This window comes from Myxine glutinosa, chromosome 12, assembly GCF_964187855.1.
Source record: "Myxine glutinosa chromosome 12, kmMyxGlut1.1, whole genome shotgun sequence".
Taxonomy (NCBI): domain Eukaryota; kingdom Metazoa; phylum Chordata; class Myxini; order Myxiniformes; family Myxinidae; genus Myxine; species Myxine glutinosa.
This window is the reverse complement of record NC_136272.1, coordinates 102,258,196-102,269,594: the sequence shown is the minus strand read 5'-3', so window position 1 is coordinate 102,269,594 and position 11,399 is coordinate 102,258,196.

Below are 11,399 nucleotides of genomic sequence, written 5' to 3'. Positions count from 1 at the left end.
AGGACCTGTTTTTGGAGGAACACATGCAGATGTTATGCATAGAGAGAGCACGCATGCCAGCATCGATACACCAACCCACGAGTGCTCTGTGGCCTTACGGCCTTTAATAATGTGCAGAGCACCCCGTTCAAGCACCAAAAGCACCACCCCATCACACAGTCAGCACCATCCGGTGCACCAATAAAGTGTTTATAGTCACCGGTGGTGTCGCAGCCGGCCGATGTTTTGCCGCTGGTCTTGCCTTCATGTGGTGCACTTGGCCTTCTGGCTTCTTTCAAAAATAAAGAAAGGCGCCAACCGCGGCCATTTCTTTATTGTGGCCGTCAGGGGGCCAACTAAAAGTGGTTCACCTGTATGGCATAGGTGCCACGTTGACCCATAGGTCCATCAACGGGTGGTGCTTGGCCGCAAAAGAACTGCGGTCCATTGTGGGTGGCCACAAACATTGCGGTCCATATGGTGTATCGATCCAGGCAGCAAGCAGCGAAAGTACAGGCCCACAACTGCGGAGCCAGCACCTCTCTCTCCTCTCTCTCTCTGCCCCAAAGCCAGATCCTCGGAGGTGGGAGACAAAAGAAGAAGACAAGTGAGTAAGGTGGTAAGGGCGCAAAAGTGCACGCAATACAAGATGATGCACATTGGGGGCACATGGGAACCAGGTGAGACAGGTACGTTCCTACCGTACGCCCCCCCCCCCCCACCAGGTAACCTACATGGCCCCTCCCTTACCCCTTACTGTATCCACAACACACAACACTACCCATAAACATCTACTTTACAAATCAACAAACGTCCCTACTGTCTTCCCCGTTCCTCCCATAAACCAAATTCGTCTTCTCTCCCTCCTAACCAATCAAATTTGCCATTTCCAACTCTCATCACAATTTGCCATCTCCAACTCAACAGCAAAATTTGCCATCACCAATTCATCATCAGTCCCTCCTAAGGAGGGAGAGATGGAATCACCCCAATGTCTCATCCACGTCGTGATGCGTCTCACAAATCCAACAGCAATTCTCATTTCCTGCAACACAGAACAAAGAAACACAGGTGTGGAGTCATCATCATCACCTCAGGTAAGTGGCTGCGTATGGTGCGACAGGTTCATCAATCCTAACTATTTCCTAAATGACTTTAACAACTTTACATTACCCGGGGTCTTTCCCTGCCAATCCATTGGCCCTCTTACACTATGGGTTCTAAAAACCAATTCCCATTGACCAAACTGTGGTGCTTTTCAATTTGGGGTCTCACTCCCCCGATTCATCTCCCGGTGCCCTCGCACAATTTCTGGGCTGTGACGTGTAGCTCTCCCAGCAGGTCTACCCACCTGCACACCTCCACCACTGCAGTTGCCTCCGAGCTTACCTGCTCCTTACCCTAACCTATCTACCTGGGGAAGGCCCTCTGGCGCTCTCCCCACTCGGTGCCCTCTCTGGCACTGGGCTACCCGGGTCCGTCCTCCGGATCCTCGGGCCCCATCCACAACTCTACCGGCTCCCAGAGCCCACCTGCGGCCTCACCTGGCCGACATCCTCACAGTGGTGGAGTGCCCAAACCAACTACACACACTAACAGGCTACACGCCCAGCCATTTCCACAACACTAATGTACCCATCCGCAATACCATTCTGCAACCGCACCACAAATGCCAATATCCAACCACAATTTACCTATACCCTCTACCTAACACTTACACTACCTGCCCCGGGTACTCGTGAAAGGGGTCCACTCTTCCCCCATCCACACCTTCGCACCATGCACACCACTCCGTACCACTTACTCCATGTACTCCACACACCTGTACTGGCACACATGTGCTCTCACACCTGGTGCCACCTGCACCCTTCTCTCCCCAAGCGCATTCGCGCTGATCCACAACACTCACTACTCATACACTGCTCCACACACCTGTCCAGCTCTCACACAGCATCATTTCATCGAACTACTCCCCTCTGAAACTTGCGCTTCCCAGTCGCCCCTTTAAACTATTGCGCTCCCACGTCATTATCATCCACACTAAACTACCTGCGTCCCCACTACAGGTATCAGTCACTATCTAAACCTTAACGTTACCTAATGTCCTCTTCTAGGGCCCTATCAATATCCTAACCCACCCGGGCTAGTTTTCACTGCCATACACCCCATAAACTATTGCGCATTTGCCCCCCTATGGGAAGGGTGGCAGGGATGCCACCCTTACCCACCGGGCCCATCGCTCACTACCAATTTTGCACATCAAATTTCAACAAATCGAAAATTTGCCAATCACTACTCATCATCTGCCAATCATTACTGCCAATCCTTTGCCAATCATCAAATTTTGTTTTTCTAATTTCGGGGCCAAAACACTATCCTCGTCACACAGTCTACTCACTAATGCCTCTCGGTGCGCCAATTTACTTCTAAAGCTCGGCTGCGTACAGCCAAGCCATGAATGCGGGTTGTTCTGTGCCAGCGGCTGGATGCGTCCCGCATTCGGGGCAGGGACGGGGGCTTACCCGGCCCGAGACCCCACGCACCATCTCGGCACGGAGCCATCCCATGGCCCGATCTCGACCTGCCGGTATGCCTCAACAAAAAGTGGTTGCCATGACGATCCTTCCTATCGGGCTGCCCGCTCCGCCTAGTGGAGCACAGACGCGGCCGTTCAAAGCGAGGCCCGGCACGCACCGAGGGCCCGATTCGGCTAAAAGTCGACCTAACCTTTAACCCGGTTACCGTCGATGCTTCACCTGGATGCTTACATGCATACGCTACCCCTTGCTTGCTCATACCTCCAGCCGTTCCCATGCTCCTCGTCATACCTTTTCTTACACACCTCGGTACACTCATTCCGCTCACCGACTTGGTCACACACCTGACCACCGAACACCTTGGCACACATTCGTCACTCGCACACCTCACCAACACACCTCTTCGCGCCCCCTCCTCGGTCACCTCCTCTGTGACAATCACAGGTGTGCCCTCACTCGCACACCCAACCACGTGCCTCACTACCAATTCCAGCGTGCATTCCCACTCACGCTCTACCATTCCAGGTGTGCTTCCTTTCTCACCTGTCACAACCAACTCACGCTCCGTGTCACTCGTACTACTCTCACCTCCACTCTTGACAACGCACTCACCCTTAGTCTCGACAGCGCACTCTTTCCTCATGCACCCGTCCGTTACACACCTCTCTCGCGCACACTCTTGCGCACACTCTCCCGTCACACCCTCTGTAACACTCACCACAGGCGTGCATTCTTCCTTGCCTTTGACAGCGCACTCTTTCCCCATGCACCTGTCCGTCACACACCTTTCTCGCACACCCTCTCCCGTTACATCCTCTGTAACACTCCTCACTACGCGCTTCCATGTGCTCCCTCGCACACGCGCTACGACCGACTCACTCTCGACAGCATCCTCACTCCTTGGCACGCACTTTTTCCTCACACACCCCATGGTCGGACATTCTCGCACACCTCCTTTTTCGCACACCAGACCTGTCACACACTTCACCAACGGCCTCTCACGAACACCCGGGTCCATCTCGACCCCCAAGCTTCTTAAATCACCTGGCGCATCATACGCACGACCATATTGGTCACCACTTACACCGGGTCCTCTTTCTCTTCGCTTCTCCTCCATCACCTGCGAATCCCTCATCCGGTTAATGAGCACATCATCACGATCCAAACACAGACTTTGGACCAATTCTTTTATCTCCTCTTTTATCTCTTTCTTATCCTCTCTCCGTCGCTTCTTAATTTCGCTCACCCCTTCTTCCACTTCTTCTAATTTCTGCTTCACCTCCTTCATGTCCCGGTACGTCTCCTCAAGCTCGTCCTCTAAGGCTACCTTGACCGTTTCCATGTGCGTCCTCACCTGCCGGTCCTTCGTCTCCATTACCTCTATCACCTCGTCCAACCTCGTTGTCAGTCCCTCACGTACCATCTGACATTCCCTCTTCGTCGCTACCAAGTCATTTTTTAGGTCATTTTGTGTCGCTTTTAACCCTCCTATTACCGCTGTGTTCTTCTTTACCTAGTCCGTTAGTTCTTTTTGTCCCTCTGTCAGTTGTTCTACTTCCTGCGTCAGGTCCTCTATGCCCCCTTGTAACTTTACAGTCCCCTTTCTCACCTCCTTCTCCATGTGCTCCTTACAGTGCCTCACCTCCTCGTGCACTCCTCCGACCTCCTCACTCACCCCTCTTCTGATCTCCTCTCCCATCACTTGCATCTCCTGCCCAGATGCCACCCTCAACTGCTCCATTTCCTCCCTGTGAGCATCCAGTTTGGTTTCTACCCCCATTCTGACCCCCTCTATCTGCTGCCCCATTTGTTTAACTTCCCTTTCCGCTTGGTCCCTCATGTCCCTCAATTTGCCTTCCATACTGTTTTCTAACCCCTCTAACCCATTTTTCACTCCCTCTATCTGATTCTCCTGGGCAGCCATTCTATTTTCTACCCCCGTTAACCCCTCCTGTATTTCCCCTAATCTATTGTCTAATTTCCCAAATTTCTTGTCTAATCCCTTAAAATTATTGTCTAACCCCTCACCGGTACCCCTCGCTTCGTCCCTCATTACCCCCAATTGCTCACTCTGAGCCCTCGCTTCGTCCCTCATTACCCCCATTTGGTTTCCCAAGTCATTCCTCAGGTCTTCACTTGTCTGGACCATGAGCGCCTTTATTTGTTCCATAAATAGGCCCCAATCCATCGGCGGCGCTGCTACGGTCACGGGCGCGGCTAAATTTGGTGCCACAATAACCATGTGTGCGAGGCCGCCATTTTGTGCGTCTGCTACCCTCACTGCTTCGCTCTCCTCATGTCCCTCAATTTGGTCCTGGATCGACCCTGCCTCACCCTCCTCTACCGGAACCCAGCCGTCTTGATCTGCCATAGCGCGACTTTCAAAATTCGGGTTTTTTTTTTTTTTTTGTAAAACACAATCAAATTTCGCCGTTATAATTTCGAGCGCGTGAAACGCGCTCCGGGACCGATCCCACTTCCCGACACCAATTGTTACTCTAATAGTACAATTGGTGTTCCAAAATTTGGGCTAAATGAATTTAGTCCCAGGTCCGAATCCAACTCCTGACAACCAATTGTTACGGACACGACTTATTAAGATGTTATGCTGGGCCGAGCGGAATGGCCGCCGTGTTCGCACAAGTTACCCGATTATACTCGAACGTTGGCCGAATCGCGCTACGCTAGATCAATGAAGGAAAGGACACAACGGCTGGGTTAAATGACACGACACCAGGGGTACAGTTCTCAAGACCTCCGGAGGAGGATATAATATTTGTATGCAGAACGTTTTAGATTACACGGCACAAGAGGTACAGCACAGAAAGGTGGGCACTTATACACGGTCTTATCTTAGCCCCGACAGACCACAGACAAACGGGACAAGACTGACTCACACAGGGATTGATGGCAAGGTAGGGCAGGTAGTCGATGGCTCAAGGTGCACCTTGGCTCAGGGGCAGAATCAACGCGGTCCGGTCCAGAGATGCGGGGAGGTATTCAGCGCTCGGAGGTGGCGACTTCTCTCTCCAAGCTGGGGGCGCATCTGACGTCACCTCCGGTAAGTGGCTGCGTATATCCAGCGGGGAGTGACACGCCCTCGGCTCGTTAGCTCCGCCCCAGATGGAATTGGCCCGCCGCTTCTTATTGGGTGCGGGGGGTTACCGGGCTCCGCCCTTGACGAGGAGCTGACAGTCAGCCCCTTCGTGGTAACCCCGTCGGAGCACATGGGCAATGGCGGCTAACCAAGCCGGAGTGAGGACGCACACTCCCCGCGCCGCCGCCGCGCCGCCCCCGCTGTTGTTGTAGTTGTTGTTGTGGTTGTAGTTCCATGAGGAAGAGATGCGGGGAGGTATGGGGAGGTCCTAAACTTACTACTGGTGCCATACAATCACATTCTGGTGCAACGAAGAGTCAGAATTAATGGAAACGAGTCCTTAACTGACATAGACTAAGAATAACTAGCAAGATGTCCTATAGTTGTCTACGTGAGATGCGGTGAACCTGGGCACGACATTTAATGGGGGGAAAAAGGGGAAGGTCGGGGCTACAGAGTGTTGTTTACAGACAATGGGACTAGGGAATGGGGGATTGGGGATAGTTGGGGAGTATTGGGGAAATAGGGGAATATTTACAAGCGGATATGGATGGAGGCCAAATCCCATATCCGCAACAATATATATGTATATATATATATATGTATATATGTATATGTATATATGTATATATATGTATATATGTATATATATGTATATATGTATATATATGTATATATATATATATATATATATATATATATATATATATATATATATATATATATAGTTGCGGTTTTAGAACCCACACTCTTGTAAATATCCCATTATTAAAAGATTAAAGGTAGCACCCCTAGTTAGGCCACAAGCAACATGTAGGCCATCATAGGACTTCAGTTATTTCATTAGTATGTGTTTTAGATAAGGCCGTGTTTCCAATAGTTGAATCTGCGTTGCGTCGATCAAATAAGAGTAGGCCATTCCGTCCATTTTGCGACCTCACTCTCCAAGCGATGCCATTACGCGCCTCTGCCAGCAGCGTTCGCTGCCTTAGCGTTCGCTCAAGTGCCGCCATAAGCCATGCGGTTAGGCCCGAGAAAGGGGGCGGAACGCCGAGAAGAAGGTGTGGCCACATCATCCAGTCATCCAAGTAAGCCCCCACCAGCCAACCAGGGCTGAAGGAACATCACAAACGGGCGTGGCTTTGGGGATCGCCGAGTGATCGCGTGGCGCATCATATAAGCGCGAACGCAAAGCCCTTTCATGGACTTTTGTCCGGAGAGCACGCTGATTGCATTGTAAAAGGACTCGGAAGGACTCGGACTTACTGCGGGAGAGAGCTCACCTTCACCACGGGACTTGCGTGCGCACGGCATTGATCACAGAACTAATTGGGAGAGCGCACCTTATCGAAGGAGGACTTGAGAGAGAGAGAGCGCTTGGCACAAGTGTGCACGAATTACGTATGCAGCGTCCCAGCCTCCCCCGTTATATAAACTGTCCGCTCGCGTTCAACCATATGCGGAGCTGCCTGCCGGGTTTCGCCCGCTGGACCGGAGTCGACTGGAGCCTGGACCCCATTGCCGGACCTTCCATCTACCAACTACAATCCCCGTGTGAGTGTGTATGTTTGTCTGGGGTATTAGAATAAGACTGTTTTAAGACTGCCCTGTGTGCTGCTTCTTCCTCTTCCTCTTGTACATCCCTTTCATTTCCTCTTATTCTGTACATTTGTTAATAAACCCATCTTTGCTCTTCCTACCTTCTGGTTTCCTCTCCATCCGATCGCATCCGTCCTTTCCATCATTGGGTAAACATGGCACGATTGAAACCGCTAGAATCGGGTTTAGTCCCTGTTAACGGACCGAATCGCGGCTCGCTTCGCTCGGCGTGTCCATTAACGCCGTGGTTCGGGCGGGAGTTATCTCCTTGCTTTACGGACGGTGGTTGTACTTAGGTAATTGGACTAAGACTCGACCAACAACCCTATTTACCACTGACCGGAAGGAACGTTATAACTTCTAAGGACTGGGGTCAGCCAGATAAAAAGACAAGGGGATTAAACCCCCCTTAATAAGGGGAGCGCCAACCCCCGAGATCCGTAACTATATATATATATATATATATATATATATACATACAGTATATATATATATATACAGTATATATATATATATATATATATATATACATATATATATATATATACATATATATATATATATACATATATATATATATACATATATATATATATATATATATATATATATATATATATATATATATATATATATATATATATACATATACTGTATATATATATATATATATATATATATATATATATATATATATACTGTATATATATATATATATATATATATACTGTATATATATATATATATATATATATACTGTATATATATATATATATATATATATATATATATATACTGTATATATATATATATATATATACTGTATATATATATATACAGTGGAACCTCTAAATCCGAATTTAATTCGTTCCAGCGGCAGTTCGTATTGGGAAAAGTTCGGAATTAGAAACTATTTTCCTCATAAGAAATAATGGAAAGTGAATTAATCCGTTCCTGGACCCCAAAAACCCATTATCAAGACACTGTTAACTGCAAATACACATGATTCAAGGTAAAATAAGATGAGTAAATGCCCTAAAGATGAGTAAATGCCCTAAATAGCAGCGAGATCCATCACACGCATACCGCCCTCATGCTTAGCGATAAGTTGTTTCTCTCACCTCAATTGTCGCTCTCACCGCCTTCCTCTTATTCTTATTGCCTTCACTGCTCTTCTTAGATGCCATGGTGAATGGGTAAGGGTCATCTTCAAAGAAAAAAAGCACAAATCAAGGTGAAAACACGAGGTAAACTAGCGACGAACACACGAGAGATGCTGCCAGAACTAGTACGTACAACCGACGAATTGAAGGAACAAAGCGACTTCCGGGTTGTGCATGCGTGAGCATGCGTGGGTGATGCTGCGCGAAGATGCGCGGGGAATATGAACGACGCTAACGGCGGGAAATATGAACGACGCTCATGGCTGGAAATATTAACGACGCTCGCAGCGGAAATATGAACGACGTTAACGCTATGTTGGCGGTTCGGTTATAGAAATACATTCGGAATTAGGGACAAAATTTTCTCGAATTTACGGTTCGGAATTAGAGTAGTTCGAGATGAGGGGCGTTCGGATTTAGAGGTTCCACTGTATATATATATATACACTGTATATATATATATATATATATATATATACACTGTATATATATATATATATATATATATATACACTGTATATATATATATATATATATATATATATATATACACTGTATATATATATATATACTGTATATATATATATATACACTGTATATATATATATATATATATATATATATATATATATATATATATATATATATATATATATATATATATATATATATATATATATATATATATATATATATATATATATACAGTGGTACCTCGGCTTACGAGTTTAATCCGTTCCGTGACGGAGCTCGTAAGCCAAATCGCTCGTAAGTCAAAGCAAATTTTCCCATTCAAATGCATTGAAATGCTATTAATCCGTTCCAGCCTCAAAAAAAAAACACCAATTTTTTTTGTTAGGTGCTTTTAAATAACAAAAATGTACTTTATAAATAACAAATAATGTATAAACAAGCACGACCTCGTATATACTGTACATAATACAAGAGAATGTAAAGAAATAAACTGGACCTCTATCCATGAAGATATGGAGAAGTTGTTGTTTGTGTGGTTGAAGGAGAAGCAGCTCGCAGGAGATACCGTGACCGAGAGCATCATGTGTTTGAAAAGATTGAAACTCGGATATCGAGCACGGACCACGAGGTGTTTTTTCTTTTTTCTTAATCTCGGTTTCAGTGAACTTTTGCTCTGTGCTCACGTGTACTGTACCTGTACCTGTAATGGTACGTCAGAGGATGGCACCTGTTGTCATCATATTAAGTGCAAGATGTTCTGCATCGTAAGTTGGTACACCGTGGTCTTTCGGCGGTGTTTAAGCCGGCCGTCTTGGCTTCTGTCACCATTGGCATTGAGTCTTTCGATGTAGGTAGGTCGTTGTGTGCCGGTGCCTTGGCCGAATTCCTTCATTGCTGCATTGTTAGGCGTTAGCTCACCTGGTTTTTTATACCACATCTTTGGTTATCGGACCAGCGAATGACGTCATCTCCAAAGTATGGCTTATTCTCACTTGTCTTGGACGATCTTCTACTTCTAGCCTTCCACCGTGCATTTGGTGTCCACTGTACTGACTGTACAGTGCCTGGTAAAATTGATGTAATGGGTTTTTGACCATGAACCGTCATGAACCGTCAACGCCATGAACCGCTAACACTCAAAAGCCCATTTATCGCGCCTTATAAAGCAAAACGCAAACCGAAAGCCATGCCTCTCAAGCGAGGCGTGCTTCCGTGGTCACGTGATCCACAGGTGTAGCTCATTATACCCGCACGCGCGACACGCTTTGGCGGTCACGTGACCAGCCACTCTGGAGGCGGGGATCCCCGCCGATGACGTCACCGGCTGGAGCAAGGAGATTCCTCGCTAATGTATTTCGACGATTGCGTGTTTTATATCCAAGCAGAGATGCTTTCACGGCAAGATAACCACGTGACCGGACCGGAACCGACCGTGACCGGAACTAAGGGGACGACCGGAAAATTCAAAAAAATTAATTTTTTGAGCTCGTACATCGGATCTCGGCTCGTATCCCAAAGCAACAAACCGCCCGAGCGACGGCTCGTATCCCGAAAAACTCGTACGTTGGGGCACTCGTAAGCCGAGGTACCACTGTATATATATATATATACTGTATATATATATATATATATATATACTGTATATATATATATATATATATATACTGTATATATATATATATATATATATATACTGTATATATATATATATATATATATATATATATATATTGTTGCGGATCTCAACGTCGGCCCCTTTTCCCCTTACCAAGGGGGGAATAATCCCCTTGTCTGCGACTGACCGACGTCAGTCCTGGGGGTCCCAACGCTCCTTCCGGTCGGGAGCAGCCAGGGTATTTGGTCAACAAAAAGTCCCAAGGACCTGAGTGCCACTCCTGACCGCGAAGCAGGGGAGGGACTCCCGCTCGAACCACGGTTTTAGATGTTCTAATTGCCGAGCGGGTTAGCAGCCCGCGGTTCGAACCATTAGCAGTACTAAACCCGATTCTTATGCGTTGGCCAAATCGTGCCACAGGTGTTCAATGATGGAAATCACAAAGATGAACGGATGTGAAGAAAGGAAGGCAAAGGTAGGAAGAACAGGGATTTATTACTAATTATGTACAAGTCAAAGAAACCATGGAGAAGGAAAGATACGAAAATAATTTACAGAAGAAGAAGAAGACACAGTGCAATTCTACTTATACAAGCTTAACTTATTCCCAGGGACAACACAGACAAACAGACGACATTCAGACTTACACGGGGAATGAAGCAGGAATGAATGGCTGGAAGGGGAGAAAGGTTCAGCTGGACGCAGGAGAACGGCCGGGCCGGGAGCGAGCAGCCGCCGACTCTCCACACTCGGGTCCACACGGCCGGGATGCTCGCAGCAACACGTCGGAGCTTGTCGTGGCAAGGCTGGTTGGAACAGCGTCTCCCTTCCCAGAGCTCTCTATTCGGGCTCCTTCAACTCTCTGGCTCCCTCAATGATTTCGTCCTTCACTTCTTTCACCAAGCAGTCCCTCCACTGAACTCTTACACGCATCT